Source organism: Barbus barbus (genome assembly GCF_936440315.1).
Source record: "Barbus barbus genome assembly, chromosome: 19".
NCBI lineage: Eukaryota > Metazoa > Chordata > Actinopteri > Cypriniformes > Cyprinidae > Barbus > Barbus barbus.
This window is the reverse complement of record NC_136747.1, coordinates 11443082-11461596: the sequence shown is the minus strand read 5'-3', so window position 1 is coordinate 11461596 and position 18515 is coordinate 11443082. Positions and strand designations below refer to the sequence as shown.

At 37.0% G+C, this 18515-nt stretch overlaps 1 protein-coding gene across 2 annotated transcripts in view; it reads left to right on the top strand.

Annotated features, from left to right (window-relative positions):
- Positions 1-8749: 8749 nt before the first annotated feature.
- Positions 8750-18515, top strand: part of LOC306885584 (hippocalcin-like protein 1) — a 36157-nt gene continuing 26391 nt past the window's right edge. The window contains exon 1 of one of the 2 annotated variants that reach the window (XM_079442223.1): positions 8750-9374. The gene's annotated coding sequence lies outside the window, so the exon portion shown is untranslated. The remainder of the gene's footprint in view (positions 9375-18515) is intronic. The other variant, XM_079442224.1, reaches the window with a different exon arrangement.

The window sequence follows — 18515 nt, the reverse complement described above, 5'->3', positions numbered from 1 at the left end:
TAATTTTAAGGATAGTGCATATTGATTGCAACTTGTGAAAGGCAACCCAAGCAAATTAATTGATATTCAGTGCTTGTGTGGGTTATTGCATATCATTGAGAACCAGGAATAATTCAAGCACAACTTTTAGAGGAAACTTTGCAGCAAATATTGCAAAATAAAGTTATTTATCCAAATAATCTAGGTAAAAGCACTCTGAGAGCATTTGCATGTGCAATTTTACATAGTTTGCTATGCTTAATAACCCAACAATGTGTGAGGGTGAGAAAACACCATAAACTATGCTATTTTTACCAGGTAATTGACATTTGTAATCTGTAATAAGACAATTACCATGATTTAACTCACCATGTAAACATATTTACTTTTGCATTCTGGCAGGTTATTCAATGTGCGCATCCCTTTTTATGCTTTAAACCAAAACCAGAGAAAAATATTGTCCAGTTTTTTATTTTGCATGTAAATGCCCTGGCCTTGTCAAAAACAAGCCCTACAGTATGTAGCTTAATAAGTAGATAACAGTATGTTACACCGATAACAAGCTTTTTTCATGCTCCATACAGACGAGCATAGAATTCAGACTCTGTTCCTATTCAGATCTCATCAATATTGCAGCAACTCTCCTGCTGCTGGTGGGCTCCACCATCATTATTAATTTAGCTTTGTTTTCTTTTTTTCATTTTTCAGTCTCTTGCTGCTCAGCTGCTGTTATACAAGACTTTAGGCTGACTCCGGGGCTGCATTGCAGATGCTCAGTGTTTCTTGGCTTCACATAGTGGAATATATATCGTGACAGAGGGTTTTCCCACAACATTACATCAACATTTGTCCTTTAAGGCAATCTGCTGCTAATAGCAGTAGTGACATTGACAAACACTTTAATAATTCACACAGTCCGGCCGCAAGTGCTCTTACCGCTTACCTTTAAATTCATTCTCACATGCAGCTGAATGTAACTGATAACGTTTGGCTGGTTTTGTTTATAGACTAGTGCTAAATGGCCAGAATGGTGCCACCTTGATATTGACATTGCAATAGAAATTGACCATCGTTTTTCTCTGGCGTCACTGATGGCCCATTAATATGCACCAGTGTCATCACCTCATCTGTGCACTGAGGGAAGAGAATCGTCAGGTACTCGATATCAATCCTGATATCAAGCATGCAGATTGTCCTTGGTACGCAACATGTTGAATTGTAAACCTGCCATATTTAAAATTCTCAGACTGAGAAAAACTGACTGATGTAGCTTCCAACATATTATGACTGAAGTACATTTGTTAGACATCTCATATTGCTTTGTAATTAATGTTTTGTTGCACCAAATTGCAGATAATACATTATTCATTACTCATTATGTTAATTCGTTACACTTTATCATGACTCATTATGATAATTCTTTGCCCATTATCAAACTCTTTTTATTCTCTCTGTTGATTCTTCATTTAATTTATAGTAAATGTTGTACGATGCTTTAATGAGTGCATCAAACAACAATAAACGAACAAAATATTTAATTATTTTTATGCTACGGAAACGCTACTGACAAAACCCATAATGTTCAGTTTTACAAATGATCTAGTAAAATCATAGCTCTTAGTGTGTGCTTGATTCATTGCAAGAAATGATTGGGGTCATTCCTTCAGAAATCAGCCTGAACAAGTGTTTTGACTCCCTAAAAAGAATCAGCTCCTAAATGTTCTTTGGAAAATCTAACTATACTTGTAAAGTTATGCTTATGACTATGTCAAAAAGAACCAATTCATAAGAGTCTTTAATTTTGTAATCAGTCTACACCAGTGGTTCTCAACCTTTTGGCTCCACGGTGACCATATGTCCTCTTTCTTCAAAATTTCTGAATTGCCTAAAATGTCCAGGATTTGGTTTTGTTTCTCTATTGAAGTGCTCATTGCAGACATCATATATTATATGTATATGTATTTGCATTGCTTTGACCATATACAGGTCCTTCTCAAAAAATTAGCATATTGTGATAAAGTTCATTATTTTCTGTAATGTACTGATAAACATTAGACTTTCATATATTTTAGATTCATTACACACAACTGAAGTAGTTCAAGCCTTTTATTGTTTTAATATTGATGATTTTGGCATACAGCTCATGAAAACCCAAAATTCCTATCTCAAAAAATTAGCATATCATGAAAAGGTTCTCTAAACGAGCTATTAACCTAATCATCTGAATCAACTAATTAACTCTAAACACCTGCAAAAGATTCCTGAGGCTTTTAAAAACTCCCAGCCTGGTTCATTACTCAAAACCGCAATCATGGGTAAGACTGCCGACCTGACTGCTGTCCAGAAGGCCATCATTGACACCCTCAAGCAAGAGGGTAAGACACAGAAAGAAATTTCTGAACGAATAGGCTGTTCCCAGAGTGCTGTATCAAGGCACCTCAGTGGGAAGTCTGTGGGAAGGAAAAAGTGTGGCAGAAAACGCAGCACAACGAGAAGAGGTGACCGGACCCTGAGGAAGATTGTGGAGAAGGACCGATTCCAGACCTTGGGGGACCTGCGGAAGCAGTGGACTGAGTCTGGAGTAGAAACATCCAGAGCCACTGTGTACAGGCGTGTGCAGGAAATGGGCTACAGGTGCCGCATTCCCCAGGTCAAGCCACTTTTGAACCAGAAACAGCGGCAGAAGCGCCTGACCTGGGCTACAGAGAAACAGCACTGGACTGTTGCTCAGTGATCCAAAGTACTTTTTTCGGATGAAAGCAAATTTTGCATGTCATTCGGAAATCAAGGTGCCAGAGTCTGGAGGAAGACTGGGGAGAGGGAAATGCCAAAATGCCTGAAGTCCAGTGTCAAGTACCCACAGTCAGTGATGGTCTGGGGTGCCATGTCAGCTGCTGGTGTTGGTCCACTGTGTTTTATCAAGGGCAGGGTCAATGCAGCTAGCTATCAGGAGATTTTGGAGCACTTCATGCTTCCATCTGCTGAAAAGCTTTATGGAGATGAAGATTTCATTTTTCAGCACGACCTGGCACCTGCTCACAGTGCCAAAACCACTGGTAAATGGTTTACTGACCATGGTATTACTGTGCTCAATTGGCCTGCCAACTCTCCTGACCTGAACCCCATAGAGAATCTGTGGGATATTGTGAAGAGAAAGTTGAGAGATGCAAGACCCAACACTCTGGATGAGCTTAAGGCCGCTATCGAAGCATCCTGGGCCTCCATAACACCTCAGCAGTGCCACAGGGTGATTGCCTCCATGCCACGCCGCATTGAAGCAGTCATTTCTGCAAAAGGATTCCCGACCAAGTATTGAGTGCATAACTGAACATAATTATTTGAAGGTTGACTTTTTTTGTATTAAAAACACTTTTCTTTTATTGGTCGGATGAAATATGCTAATTTTTTGAGATAGGAATTTTGGGTTTTCATGAGCTGTATGCCAAAATCATCAATATTAAAACAATAAAAGGCTTGAACTACTTCAGTTGTGTGTAATTAATCTAAAATATATGAAAGTCTAATGTTTATCAGTACATTACAGAAAATAATGAACTTTATCACAATATGCTAATTTTTTGAGAAGGACCTGTAGATGCCACCTTCTTGCAAACAATGATTGGTAAATTATCTACAATTCCTGCACGCTATTGGTCAAACTTCCTAGTCATTACCTTCAGCAAGTATGAAAACAACAAAAACAAAGTCAAAACCTGCACATTTTAGGCAATTTAGAAATCCTAGCCAGGTCATGCACAGGATTAAGAAGATGTATGATCAAGAGGATATGCCAAGCTCTGCTAAGAAACTTTAGATGGCGCAGGCTGATGGGTTGATAATGCAACTGATGATATTCACAGTGTAAAACTACTTGGCACAAACTGATTGGTTCATGTTTCATATGCAGCCAATGAGTTTGCTGCTTTACATTTCAATGGCTGGTTAGCATCCACTAGAGCATTTCACAGTTCAGAGATCCTCTGAAACCCTCTACCTCCCCAGATCCACCTGTATAGATCTGCTACGGGTTACTATATATGCTATTTGTGCAGCAGCAGTATGTCTTAAATACTCACAGCAGCGTATTGCCATATGTATTGGCAGTAGATAGTTCCAGCAGCAGCAATAACCAACAGTAAGAGCAATTCAGCAGCAACGGCATAGCATAATCTATTCCGCCAAGACCAAATACATTAACATTGTCATATCCATTACCATGCTAAAATCTTCAGAGAGTTGTCTTGATAGAAATATGATATCCAAGGCCCAATGACTTTTCAAGTTGTTTGCATGTTTTTTATTCACAATTTCTTCCTCTACCTCACAATTTTACTCACAATTTCTACCTATTTTAGAGCCTATACATAGGAGACATAACTAGAAAAATGTATATTCATAAAATGTAAAAAAAGAAAAAAAAAATCCAACATGTATAAAAATGCTCATTTTATGAATTTACATGACTTTTCCAGGTCTATAAATCACACTTTTAAAATTAGCCTTCTTCATATACTTTCCAGTATAGTAGGAACCCTGGTTCTTCTTCTTCTTCTTCTTCTTCAAAAAAGTTATTACAAATTATTGAAGGGGTGAAACAAAATATATATAATTAATACCTGCTTTTCTGAATAAGCCCTGTTTCTCAATTCCCAACCCTTCTTTTATTAATTTGAGAGAAAGGGTGTGAGGTCCAAATCACGGTTTATTAATCTGCTTTTGTGAGCACTCTCACTAATGTGCCGCCATGCACTGAGGTTCATCCTCTGCCCTGCCTTACTGAGAGAGATGTTCTCCTCTGGAAATTACCCAGCCCTGCCAATATCGTAATTACAGTAATATCCTATATGGATGGAGGCTGTAGAGTCTAAATGACTTCCACATCATGGACAACACATGGCAAAGGCACTTCACTCTGGCCAGCATTTGTTTTGGTTAGACCACGTGGGCCACAGGTGCCTATGACAGAAGACATGCTTTCATGAAACTAAAAAGCTTCTGCTAAGGTCAGTGATTGTGAATCACTAAGAACACAAAAAATCTCTATGCAGATCAGTACCTTATTTGACCTTTTGCGTCCCTTTAAGGCTGTCTAGAGAATATCTAAGTTTAACATTTATCATAATGCACTGGGAATAACCCAAATGCATGAGTACAGTGAGAGCTTTGAGAAGCTCTTCTCATTCATCCATTAGTTTCATTCAGCTGTTCGTGCATTCATTCATAATCCTTTGTGCTCTTTGGCTTATACAAGAACATCCGCTCTATTCAAGTTCAGAGGCAATTATTGAAAGGTGTTCTAGCACCTATACGCATTACGGCTGTGAAAAGCACATTAAATCAATCATCACCTTGTGCTCTGAGAGGCAGCGAGTTAAGACCTGTGTGCTTGTCTTCAGTGACCACTGTGTTGGGGTTGGTCAAGCTTCGCCTAAGATTATGGAGCAGCTCGTCCTGTTTCACCAGAAATAGCTCAACCCGATAATCCCCTAACTGAGCAGAGGTGACATAAACGTTGTAAGGATTAGCCGTCGCTGAATGAGACAGTGGCCAGGTGAAAGTGCCGCCTGCTTCACAGGTCTCTGAGTCAGGCAGAAATGTAACACCAGTAACCCTGCGCGCAGTTTCCTTTGGTCGTGTGTCTTACCTTGCAGAACTGCTATCAGAGAGGGAACTGTACTGTGAAAAAGAGGGCTTGCTCACTGCCTGTGTGCTAATTTAATGTTGATGATTCATGGTGGGAACTAATTCTTGTTTTCTTAGTGATAATTGATTCTGTGATTACAGAATTTAGCACTGTTTGTATTCATTTATTTTATATTTTGGCTAATTACGCTTTCAGCTATTCAAAGTGTAGAACTCACAGTTTTGCACATTTATATTGATGGGCTGGATATTGACACAGATTCCCTGATTCATTTCAGTTTCACTTTGATTCTATTTGATTCTGATTCATTTGTGTGTTTTCAGTTTTTATATACAATTTGATTACACACAAAAAACTTTCTCTCTTGCGGTACAGGGAAATTTTCAGATTGATTACACTGATTCTTACAAATGGATATTAATAAAGATTTATTGATTCAATTCAGATTCACAGTGTTTCTATTTTATTCTAATTTTGATTTGATTCAATTCAAATCAAGTGCTATAATGTCCAATTTGCCTTCTATATAAATTGTTTCTCTCTGCTAAAGCTGTACAGGCAACTTTTTCTGACTGATTACATCGATGTTTACAGCTAGTTATTATTACAAATTCCCTGATTCCATTCAGATACACAGCAATTTTATTTGATTCTAATTTTGATTTGATTAAGTTATAATGTCCATTTTCCTTATATATGAAAGAAATCCTCTCTCTACTGAAGCTGTACAGGACAGTGTTTCAGACTGATTCAAATCTGTAACTTATAAGATCTGAATCATAAGAGTCATTTGTTTCATGAATCAGGCTACACTATTTGCACTGCATGTTTTTGATTCACTAATGAGAACTGGCTCATAAGAGGAATTTCTTTTGAATCAGACTATACTGGTCGTATGATTTTTGTCATAGTAATATCTCATACTATTTTAGATTAATATCAGGATTTAAATAAATGACCAGAAAATCTATATTTGTATCTAGTGCTATTTAAACATTTGGTAGATATATTTTTTAAAGGGATTGAAGATATAGATTTTAATTTATTTATACAATCCCTGGGAATCAAACCTATTTGACCTTGGTATCGCTGTGTCATGCTTTACTGTTTGAGATGCACAGATTTTCCCCTTAAAATCGGGACATAATGTGTCAAAATGTCTAGGTTCCGTCTTGGCCTTGAGACTCCTGTGAAGGTGCTTTGTTCTTTGTGAAAAGACTGTTGTGATATGCCCTATGCTTTTGAGTCCAGAGTATTTCAAAGCCAAAAATGCCCTGGAAGAAAAAAAGAGGCAATGCATGTGACAATAGGAGTGAGAAAAAGCATGGAGCTTGGCTAAGAAACAGAATAATGCTTGGCACAGCTAACAAACCAAAAGGTGCAGCAGTCACACAGTTTCTTATTCACATAGAGAGAGAGCTAGAGAGGAGAGAGGAGGGAGCTGAAGATATAGCAACACTAATGCAATCGACATCAGCTGAGTCAGAGCTTTGGCCTGGGATATGACTCCGCACCAGCCGTCTCCATCTACCAGTAAAACGGCCACTCAAAACACACACACACACACACACACACACACACACACCTGCTCTCATAGATCATAACGTGATCATGCTCAAGATCTATTCCCCCAGGATTTGATTAATGTTATTTCAAGCTCTTTGCCCAGTCTTCCATGAGACACTTCAGCCATGCTTCTTGAAACTAAACTTAATAATGACCAGCAGAAGATATTTAAAGCAGAACATTCAACTTCCTATTCATTTCAGTGAACAGTGATATTTTAATTAGTTAGAAATGGAATGTAAAACTGGATTCAAAGATTAAAATCTATTTGAAGAAATATTCTCTAACAAAGCTGGACAAATTTCAGAATTTATTCATGAGTGTGAATTTGAATAGATTTGACCACACATTTAGAATTAAATTAACAGGAAGAGGATATTTGGGATCTTTTGAAGACATCCTGGGAAACAAAATGTTTTCAATTGTGATCCATTTTATGTACTGCATGTATGTGTGTGTGTGTGTGTGCATATATATATATATATATATATATATATATATAGATAGATAGATAGATAGATAGATAGATAGATAGATAGATAGATAGATAGATAGATAGATAGATAGATAGATAGATAGTTGATTACAGTGGAAAACTATTATGAAATAATTAATTATACATGATCAAATAGGTACGAAGCTGGTACTGGTACCCAAAGGTGCAAAAGGTAAAAAGGTACATCTTTGTATGTTATTTACCCCTAAATGATACATATTCATACTTTAAATGTATATATTAGTTCTTTAAAATTACATATTTGTACCTAAACTGTATTAGCCCCAGTGAAAGTTTTGCTTCTTTTCTCTGAGCGTGTATACATTTATGGGTCATTTTGGAATGAAGTACAAAATGCATTAAAAACAGCAGTTATATAAATTTCTTTACATTTTACTCTATTTTAATTCTTGGCCGCCTCAATTTAAATGAGTCTGAATCTGCATATTCAGTTTTTGTCTATTAATGAGAGGTTTTGTATAATATATATTGACATTCTAAAACTATTCTTTTTTTTTGCAAAATTCTGCAAGTAGCTTCAAGTCATTTTGTCAGGAAGAAATACATGATTTTTGTCTCGATGTTTGCCTTCCTGGTGGGTCATCATGCATCTTGGGCAGATCCTGCTGGTAAGTTGTTAATTAGCCGGATCTCTGTCAAAGCTCTGCCCGCCTGGTAGCCTTTAAGATCATGCATTAAGAGCTTTTAAAGCTACTTAGTCTCACACCAGAGAGATCTCATGGTTTGGATCCACATCGCTTTATTGTATTTTGTACCCATTTGTTTAGTAAAAGGAAAATGTGTTTTCTACATACTGTAGTGGATAATGAGACTATTAGAGCCACAGATTCACATTATCTTATATGCTAGTCCATATGCTATTCTTCTCCCAGTAGTGATACCTCCTCATAGCCAGGGCAGGATTACAGATTGGGCATGTGAGGCACACCCTCCGGGGCCCCGGGCTCTCAGGGGCCACATGCAGTGAGATCACAAATAGCCTAAATCAAACAGAGACGTCCCTCTTAAAAGTAAAACAGGACTCAACCCACTATGCCACAACCATCCTTCTGGAATGAAACAGTGCTCCTTGTTTGTTTCATGTATTTGTAAGGGCCCCATAAACATTTTTGTAGGTAAAATGTTAGTATGTATACTTGGAATTTAGCATCTGTCTATCTATCTATCTATTGTAGATTATAGGTCTGTCTGTCTGTATGCATCTCACATAATGTAGGCAACTATATACTCCTTGCTGGACTCCAACATCAATACGGTTAAACCAAGGTTTAATTGCAGCCACTCCAATATTTCCAGTCGGCTTTCATTCGTGACTCCTAGCCTACATGAGCTTCTTTTTTTTTTTTTTTTGGTGTTGCTGTACCTCTAAAAGAAGCCTTATGGACCTTGACACAGTAGCAGCGGTCCCATTCGGCGTAGTGACATCTTATTAAAGCGGCACCACGTAATCCTACCAACACCCTCCCCTGCTTTAAATCCGCTGGTCCGGTGCAGTTCCGTAGACGCACAGCCTCCTCCTCCAGCAGAGCAGCGCCGCGGCTCGTGTTCCTCCGGTAACATGGTGTGCAGCGCGCGGCAGCAGTAGACAGTATCACTGGACCGTAAGAGTCTGCTCTCCTTCCACAACATATCAACACATCGAGGGAAACTTCGCCTTTCTTGGATACGGTAAGCTCGATATGATGGCCAATCAACGCGCCTTGCTTACTTACTGTAAAATATTCATATTTTTTAATTCTTAATGACGGAACGTTGGCTCTCCTCTTGCAGTGAGACTGTATTGTCAAATAGCATCCCATCATAAGCACGCGTAAAATAACGAGCTGTTTGGGATATGGAGAACGATTGAAAGTAAAGACTGCAGTTGCAAAAGAGCGACAAAACAAATATAATTAAAAAGAAAGACACAAATAACGCGAATGTAAAATAACGTAGCCTATTATTTCTGCTCCATTGATGGATAGTTCACAACATGGGATTGGGGTCATTGCGCAGCCTCCATGTCGTGTGAACAGCACTTTATGAATAAATTGATAGTTTTGTGATTATGACGGATGTAAGGAATGTTTAGATGGGTCAGGGGTCGCGCTCGACGGATGTGCGCGCTTCCAGTTATTTTGTTTGGACAGTCAGGCGATGCTATTGTTCAAACTGCGCTTCTGAAGAGCTCGAGGAAGCGGGACATGGATCCTACGCAGGCAACCCTCGGCTGCTGGGATCAGTCAATAGCTCGAAAAGTGGTCAAAGCAAAAATATTCTGAACCTGAAGCAATTATCTACTATGTAAATGGAATTATTATGAAGAGTAGAGTACTGTTCGGCAACGTGCATTACGCCGCAGTAGACTCCAAAAGCAGTATTTTAATCAACAATAATCTCGAAAAAAGTGGCATATGATATTTACAGTCAGTGTACTGTATAGCTTATTTTATGACGCAATTTTACGATGCTTTTAAAATAACCAGCTAATGATTTAATCGATTAAAGATAGGCCTATATAAAGAACCATACAGTAGGCTATATATTATAGGCTACTGTGATAGCTAATGTACCATTGGCTACTGTATGATATTTACGAAACACCTTATTACCAACAGACAGTAAATTTCTTCTTGCTTCACAGTTAAAAAAAATAAACATTTTAATATATACATAAAAATAAATGAAATGTCATTGGATAGTTCTGGTCCAATTTATGTGTGTGTGTGTGTGTGTATATACACACATATATGCATATATTTATATATATATATATATATATATATATATATATATCAAATGACATTTTATTGACTTTTATATGTGCATATTTTTTGTATGGTTTTAGGGGCCCACAGGTCCTAGGGGTCCCAAATTTTCCTTTCAAACAACAACAACAACAACAACAAAAAAAACCAATACTTATAAATTTGAGTGACACACACTTGCATATGAATGGGTATTCTCCATGCCATTGATATTTGTGAAGGCTACGGTTATGTAAGAAGATAAGAGTGGGAATGGCGGGCTCAAAGTCTGTTTGTAATCAGGCTGCTGGTCCCACTGAATCCCTTCAGGACATACTTTATTCAAAGTCGCACATTGATCGATGGAAGGGTTATGACATCAGGCCAGGGATTTCTTTTTACGTAAGATGTGCTGAGAAGTGTGTAAGATTAATGATTAACTCATATGATAGATTTGGTTGGGGTTTGAGCTGTCAGAATTCATTTAAAATGACACTGAACACAATCTTAGATTTTGCGTGCATTGTGCTGTTATGTATTTTATAAGTAACCAAAATAGAATTGTTGCACAGCTTTTTTTCCAATAAAATGAATGTTTATATTGATTAAACACTACTGTGAAGACAAAAAGACAGAGAACAACATAAATGTATTATAAAATTAGTCCATATAACTCTTGCACTATATTCCAAGTCAAAGCTTTGAATGATGAACAGATTAAATTTTACCAGTGTTATGGGAAGAGCAGCATAATCATTTTTCAAAAAATCTCTATTTTTATGTTCAGTGAAAAAGTAAAATCATATGGGTTTGGAACAGTGAGTGAATAATGACATAATCTCGATTTTTTTGATGAACCATTTCTTTGAAGAAAGTGCTTTCCTTTGATAGTTACTTTGCATCTAAGTGTAGACTGAGAAAACAGAAGATGCCAGTGACTCAAGGGCTCTGTAGATTCCGCATGCCATTAACAGCACCATTTAAAGTATGTGATCAGTGCTTGAGACACGTGAAGCATTGCCACTCTGAGGCTAGAATCTCCCATCGGGGCATTTCCTTGGATTTCTCTTAGAAATCTCTTGGTCTCATTAGTTCTTACTCTGCTGTTTTCTTTAGTGGCTTGAAGCACATGATCCTCTTTGGTTTTGGTCAAAGGATGAATGAAAGGTGGATCTCATCCACTTTGTTCGTTTTCAACAATAAGTGACGGCATATGCACTCACTACATAGAAGCTGTGGTTTGCTGCACATAAAATGTAACTTTATGACATACGTTATCGGAAACACAGGTCCATAAAACACCACATTACTGGCCTGTGAGTTAATGGACATTAGTGATAATATTAGTCATGGCAGTTAATCTGAGATAAAGATGACGTTCTTGCTAGTTGTTAGAATAAATTACAGTACCCATTGTAATGAAGATATGGAAATCAGATCAGAGGTGCCATTACTTTCAATGCAGCAGGGAGACTGCAATCAAAAAGGCCTACAGAAATTTGTAGAGGCATTTAAAATTTTGAGAATTTCAGATTTCACTTTTTTGCTTTAGTGTGACTCAGCGTTATACTGCTCATTTGAACACTGTGAGTAACCAAGCCCTGCGTGCTCCTTTCACCTGACCGCTGCGTTCCACTCATCCCGATGTGGCTTCGCTGTGGGGTGTGATTGTGAGTTTGAGAACCTTTTCAAGGGAGGATGTGGCTTTTGCCCCCCACTGAGAACTTCTTGCTTCCTTTTTCCATAGTATACCCAAATCCAACCTTGCCCCGCGCTTTCCATTAGGCTGCTGAAAGGAAGGCCAATTACTCCCAGCAGCAGTGCTGTGGTTGATTCTAAGGAGCTCTCTCAGAAATGCTATGTTGTTCTGCAGGGAGAGTGTGTGTGGTAGGATGTGTGTTTTTGTGTGCTCAAGTGTTTCTTGGTGAGCCTCTGTCTGTGAGCAAATGCAATCAATGTCATGCTGTTTTTAAGCTCACTGGCTGCATAGAAACTTAAGAGCACATTAAGTCTGTGGCTAGTGCTAAAAAAGTACTAGTGCCCTGCTTAAGTACGGCAAACTACAGAACTCTGATATTAAGGGGACCGAAATGTGAAGTTGTCTCAAGTACATCTGTCTCCTTTTCTGTGAGGTCGTGCTGAACAGCAGTGCTTCTGTACGTCCAGTCTGACGTAGTATTAGCTCTTTCAGAGGATCTTCCCACTGTTCAGATGGACTGGCTTGTTTTCAGCATGAACTGGGCCTTGGTGAGTCAGTTCCTTTTGCTGTCATGTCTTGGACGATCTATCATTGACACTGGGGAGTTAGGAGGAACTCTTGAACTTGATGAGAGTCATACTTGGTGTTTTGGGATGCGTAGTGGTTTCCTCGTTTGAGAAATTTAGAGACCAACATAGAAGTTCAAAGAAGAAAATGAGAAAAAGAAAGCAGTGTAGTGGATTCAAGCTGCAAAATTGATCATTTGACTTGAGAAAAACTGTCGCTAAAAGAGTTCTGAGATTATTTACCCTTTAAGATTTTCACATACAGAAATTATATTTTTATTTTTATTTCTTTTAACTTTTAATTTTATAGAATTTTATTTTCAGCATTTTAAAAAATATGCATATTTTTTTCTACATAGAGAAGGTGCCTCCTCATGTACACCGCCATGTTGTGATCACATGACCGACTAAATACTACTCACTCTTGACAACCTCCCCATTACTGAACACTTTTGCTTGCTGATTGAATTTTAATACCCTGGTAAAATGGTAATTTCTACAATGCCATACATAACGCAAAACCTTTTATTGTTGTGTGGTTTGTCATCCATGCCACTAGGTGTCAGTATAAAGTTCAAGACCACTGTTAGTTAGTTTAGGAAGATGAATGAAAGCCAGTGAAGCTAAACAAAATTAGAACTGAAATGCTGATAAAAATGACTCTGAAGAAAATCACAAGGACTCTTATAACTTTGAAATCTTTTCACCCCCCACTCTCATTATATAATGAACACATATTGTCAGTATTCCCAAAGGATCTATGGATACTAATAAACAGAATGAGAGCAAATGTTTAAGGTCAATGCACGCAATTCGTTTTCACACACCCTTGGTCTGATACGCTGCTGTTGAGTCATGCCAAGAATGTGTTCTTGTAGACTAGTGAGGTCAACACAGTTTACACAGACATAACCCATTACAGGATCAAAGTAAGCCAACCGTGTGGCACATTTGATCCCAGGCATGGGGATCGTGGGGGTTCGCTTCCTGCTCTGAGACTGTGTGCTGTGCTACATGATAGCGGTTGAAGGAGAAATTCGTGCTGAGGGGGCAATTTGCGTTCTGACGAAAGGGAATGTGTATTTTTAGTCTTGGCCTCATCACGACAGGAAATGGGATAGTGGGCTCCATAATGCCTCAAATAACATACTTTTTGAGACTTTTCTGTTTCACTGTCTCCCAACCCTTAACACAGTTTCCAAGCCCTCCCACTAAACAATAGGTGGAACAGTTTGACCTTATTTGGGACTATCACTGCAGTGGTTTGAAGCATATAGATTTGTTTTTACCAATTTGACCGTATAGCCTTATTGTGAACAACTCTGTATAATTGTTATTGAAATTGAATTTATTGCTGTCACACTTTATGAAAATGAATCCTTAGTATATCATCTCTTAACCATGAGTCCAAATCTCAGGTGTGACAGGAAAGATTTACTTGCTGTCCTGTCATAGGATGTGCTGAGGTTGGCATGTCAGGCTGATGTCTGGACATCCATAAGATGAAGATCTGGCATTTTGAAGATCTGGCCGTGACTTGCCACTTTGAAGCCTATTTTGTTCCTCATCGGAGACCTGCGAAGTGAGAGATCAGTTCTCCTTGACCTGAATACTATGATGCTCTGGGCAATTAAAGTGTGGTGAGAATAATTACGATGTGGGATGGAGGATGTCCTCTGAGTCTGGCACATTTCAGTGTGTAGTGTTAAAAATGGGAATGTGCTGCGCTACATTCTGCTTCCATTAATGGAAACTTCCACAAAATCCGTTGTACATTCTGGTGTGACAAAAAAAAAAAATATCACAGAATAAATTGGGACCAGATATCTCCTGAAGAGGCTTTACGTTTTTTGCTTGTAATCTACTAATATAGGTTATTTAATGTTTGATTGTTGGATATTAGTGGTTACCTGCATTTTTGTCCAACACCAGTATGTCTCATATATGTAAGTAATGTGGTTAAATGATAGCATTTAAATGTAATATTACACATTTTGGTAACACTTTAGAACAGGGACCAATTCTCACTATTAACTGTTGCTTAGCATGCCTATTATCAACATACTGGCTGTTTCTTAGTACTTAAACAGCACATATTCTGCATGACCATATTCTACATCCCTAATCCTACCCAATAACTAAATTTAACAACTACCTTACTAACTATTAATAAACAGCAAATTAGTAGTCTACTGAGGCAAAAGTCTTAGTTAATGGTTTGTTAATAGCGAGAATTACACCTTAAAATAAAGTGTGACCCACATTTCTAATTATAAATCACTATAAAATAAATATTTGAAAATGCCAATACACTATACTATAAAAGCTGTCAATTGATCATCCTTGGGCCAATAATCTCAAATCAGCCTGGCCCTTATATAATATAAATAATAAATAAAACAGTTAAATGATAGCGAATGATGAAACAAGAGAAATTTAACACAATAATTTACCCCTAAAAATGTATTTGTTTATGTTTATTATCTGTTGACAAGGCTGTTTGTAGATTTGTATGAAGCTCCTAAAAGGAAATAGTGATGTTAAAAAATGAGATCGGTAGGAAAAAATATATATATTTCATTGCTTCCTCCTGAGAAACTTTGTGTTTGATCACAAAATCTTTGGAAATAATATGAGAAGGAAAACTATATTTCAGTGCTTTTTGCAAGCAAATACAAAGATCCTCAGGGGAATGCTGTAGTTTTGCGAGCGAACGGAAAGTTTCCCGGGTGAATGCAATATTTTTGGATTTAACATAAAAAAATATGTTAAAATGCACAAATATTGTCTGATCAACTGGTCTGAATGATGAATTGGTATATCACTAATTTCTACAAACATATTCTTCACATTATATTTTTATTCATCATGACCACAGCTTTTTCTTTTGTGTAGGTTTTATTAAGTAATGAAAGTAAGACAAAGGCAAGAAAAAAAAAACGTACAAGCTAGCATTGTTTACACTGTTTCATCATCTCGAGTTGAAGTTAACGCAGTATGACACTGGACTAAGGGCCTTTATGAATTCTATCCAAAAGGAACATCCTCAAAACAAAGCTAAATAAAGCTCTATAAAGATCGCCTTTAGGTGGTTTGTGTACATTTAAACGTGCCGGCCTGAGGATGTGGACTCCTCAGCTGAGTCTTGGTTCCTCCCAAGGTTTCTTAGGCTTTTAGTCTTATTAAATATCTTAGGGAGTTTTTCCTTGCTGCTGTCGATGCCGTGGCTTCTCTGCTGGGGAATTCAAAGCACTATTCTATGTGCATATGCTTTGGAATGATTTGTATTGTCAGATTGGTTAAATATAGTTTAAATAAATTTGAATTGAAAATATGGCATAAAATCCCTGATGTGATTTAGCTGTAGCCACAGAGACTACAGCTGGTGCTCTTCTGCTAATGCTCTCTCCACTGTCTGCTTTCTCATTCCTCATTAGTGGATTCTGAAATGTTGGTAATGGAGGCTTAGGGAACATGTCCGTAGTCTGGCTCAATGTGGCAATTGGAACAAGCGTCTGTCGGAAGAACAGATGTGATTTGTATGTCTAGCAGTTGTTAAGTGCATGAAGACCACCAGAAACCAGGTTGGCAGATTTCACAAGTGCAGACAAGTGACTGCAGGCTTAGCTTTAGAGTGCAGAGATGTTCCAATCAGTCATGGTGTTTTTATACCATTGATAACCTGTTCTTTTTGCCTTAAGGAAACCTCACCAACTTCTAGCCTTATTAAAGCAGTGCAAGAATGAGATGAAAAATAATTCTTTGAAACTGTAATAATATCTCTAATAAACCCTGACTCTAATAAACTGTATTTTTGATCAAATAATTGCAGCCTTGGTGACCATAAGACACTCTTCAAATCATTCAAATTGTAATTATTCCAAACTTATGGGTGGTAGTATATGTGGCTTTTTGAATTATATTTTGAGACAAACTTATTAGTTATTCCTTTTTTTAATAAAAAGGATAGTTCACCCAAAAATGAAAATCCTGTGAAAATTCTAATTAATTTAGAAAATTACTTACTTACACTCATATTGTTTCAAACCTGTAAGACCTTCGTTCATCTTCAAAACACAAATTAAGATATTTTTGGATGAAATCTGAGGGCTTTCTGGCCCTGCATAGACAGCAATGCAACTATCATGTTCAAGGCCCAGAAAGGTAGTAAGGACATCGTTAAAATAGTCCATGTAGCACCAGTGATTTAATCATAATTTTATGAAGCAATGCCCGTTTTTGAATTTCATCCAAAATATCTTAATTTGTATTCAGAAGATGAACGAAGGTCTTACGGGTTTGGAGCGACATGAGGGTGAGCAATTAATGACAGAATTTTCATTCTTGGGTGAACTATCCCTTAAAGGTGGTCAGCACTACTGCAGTGGCTTTTAATATTTTTTATGACATCACTCTCAAGTACTTAATGATGATTGCTCAATATATTTATAAATATTTTTGTGTAATGCCTGCTAAACTACATCCAATTTCCTCTCTAAAACTCTAAAACGTGTAAAGAAATTGATTATAATTTTATCTTCAGTGTGTCATTCGATATTACATTTAAAGTCAATATGTTCTATATGTACTAAATTGCAATTTTGTCATTGCAAAAGTCCATTTGGCTGCACACTTTAACAATGTTTCAAAGACAACAGAAGTATTTATAAATTTACATTAAATTATGGTTAACACTTTATTTTAAGGTGTCATAATACAGAGTAATTATCTAATTAAGTACTTAGTAGTAGCCGTTATACTTATAAGAAACAAAATGTACTTGCCATGTAACTAAGTTATGGAACATCTTGTAATTACAGTTTGTAATTATGTAGATGTAATGGGCAGCTACTGTTATACATATGTAACAGGGCGAGTCTGTTACACAGCTACTAGTACACTTAAATACAATCTTGATAGACTTTATTTTAAGTAGCTTATGCCTGTGTAATATTCTGTAATTTTAATGTAATTAGAAAGGTATTACATGTATTTAAACTGTGTACTGGTGGGTTAAATCAAACTAAGGTGCAGCTGGATAAGGTGTACATTAGCCTATAGATACACATGAAGTACACTTAAGTACAATCTTGATACACTTTATTTTAAGTTGCTTATGTCTGTGTACTTACATTTATAATTACATTTTATAAAGTTTGCAACACATATGTAACAATCTTTTGGTGACATAAGTAGCTGTGTAACAGACTCGGTCTGTTACATATGTCTAACAGTAGCTGCCCATTACATCTACATAATTACAGACTGTAAGTACAGGCTGTTCCATAACTTAGTTACATGGTAAGTACATTTTAGTTAATGTAAGTACAACGGCTACTACTAAGTATTTAACTAGCTAATTACTAATGCTGCCAATCGCGTTAATCACAGTTCTGGACTGTGATTAATCACGATTAATCGCAAATTTAAAATACTATGATTTACCTGTAAATGTGTTGAAATAAAGGAATGCATGACAAACTAGTTTAATGAAACAGAATCTTTCACATCTCCGCCAGGTATGAGACATAATCCTTATTATTCTTTTGTTTTAATTCAGCCATTATCAGCCTTTATACTGGCAATAAAACGTTTACCAAGCCACATCGCTTCAATCCCAGTACACATTTATCCAACTATTATCAAAAGTATTTCTAAATAAATACAACAAAACATTTTCTTGCGACCTTACATGAAGTATTATGATAAAATGCATTATGAAGAAGAATTGGACCTTTTCTGCAGGTGCATTAGAGCTAACATTAGCATCATGCTACATAAGAAAATGTATTAGATTAATAGTACACTTTTACTCAGA